We start from the raw sequence: 1614 nt of genomic DNA, 5'->3' as shown, positions 1-1614 counted from the left end.
AAGGTTTGCTCGTCCTCGAGCAAAAGAAGAAAGAAGGAGTAGAAGAAGAAGAAAATAGAGGAGATGGAGGTGGCTTTGTGGTTCGGCCAAGGGGAAGAAGTAGTGTTTAGGTTGTGTGAAAATGAAGGAGTGAAGATGGTTTTATATAGGAGTGGAGAGGGGTTGTATCGTTCAGCCATTATGGGTGTGTTTGGGAAGGAAAGTGGTTTGAATTTGAATGGTGAGGTAGGTGTGGTTTTATAAAGGATGGATGTGAGTGGTGAAGAGAATAGTTGGATTTGATAGGTGAGGGGTTTTGGGGAAGAGGTGTTGAGGTGATTGGTGAATGGGTGAAGAAGAGAGAGAGTGGTGGGGTAGGTGGGGATCCTGTGGGGTCCACAGATCTTGAGGTGTCAAGGAAAATTCATCCCTGCACCAAGTGGCGAGCAAAAATGCTCCTTCTGCCAATTCTGGCGTTAAACGCCGGGCTGGTGCCCATTTCTGGCGTTTAACGCCAGCTTCTTGCCCCTTCCTGGCATTTAACGCCAGTCTGGTGCCCCTTTATGGCGTTAAACGCCCAGAATGGTGCTAGACTGGGCGTTAAACGCCCATTTGCTGCCCTTACTGGCGTTTAAACACCAACAAGTTTTCCTCCAGGGTGTGCTATTTTTCTTTCTATTTTTCATTCTGTTTTTTCTTTTTTCAATTGATTTTGTGACTTCCCATGATCATCAACCTATAAAAAAAACATAAAATAACAAAGGAAAATAGATAAATAAAACATTGGGTTGCCTCCCAACAAGCGCTTCTTTAATGTCAGTAGCTTGACAGTGGGCTCTCATGGAGCCTCACAGATACTCAGAGCAATGTTGGAACCTCCCAACACCAAACTTAGAGTTTGAATGTGGGGGTTCAACATCAAACTTAGAATTTGGTTGTGGCCTCCCAACACCAAACTTAGAGTTTGACTGTGGGGGCTCTGTTTGACTGTGGGGGCTCTGTTTGACTCTGTTTTGAGAGAAGCTCTTCATGCTTCCTCTCCATGGTTACAGAGGGATATCCTTGAGCCTTAAACACAAGGGATTCTTCATTCACTTGAATGATCAATTCTCCTCTGTTAACATCAATCACAGCCTTTGTTGTGGCTAGGAAGGGTCTGCCAAGGATGATGGATTCATCCATGCACTTCCCAGTCTCTAGGACTATGAAATCAGCAGGGATGTAATGGTTTTTAATCTTTACCATAACATCCTCTACAAGTCCATAAGCTTGTTTTCTTGAATTGTCTGCCATCTCTAGTGAGATTCTTGCAGCTTGTACTCAAAGATCCCTAGCTTCTCCATTACAGAGAGAGGCATGAGGTTTATGCTTGACCCTAGGTCACACCGAGCCTTCTCAAAGGTCATGGTGCCTATAATACAAGGTATTGAGAACTTCCCAGGGTCCTGTCTCTTTTGACGTAATCTCTGCCTAGTCAAGTCATCCAGTTCTTTGGTGAGCAAAGGGGGTTCATCTTCCCAAGTCTCATTACCAAATAACTTGTCATTTAGCTTCATGATTGCTCCAAGGTATTTAGCAACTTGCTCTTCAGTGACATACTCATCCTCTTCAGAGGAAGAATACTCATCAGAGCTC

This window comes from Arachis duranensis, chromosome 4 (genome assembly GCF_000817695.3).
Source record: "Arachis duranensis cultivar V14167 chromosome 4, aradu.V14167.gnm2.J7QH, whole genome shotgun sequence".
NCBI lineage: Eukaryota > Viridiplantae > Streptophyta > Magnoliopsida > Fabales > Fabaceae > Arachis > Arachis duranensis.
This window is presented reverse-complemented; position numbering follows the sequence as displayed.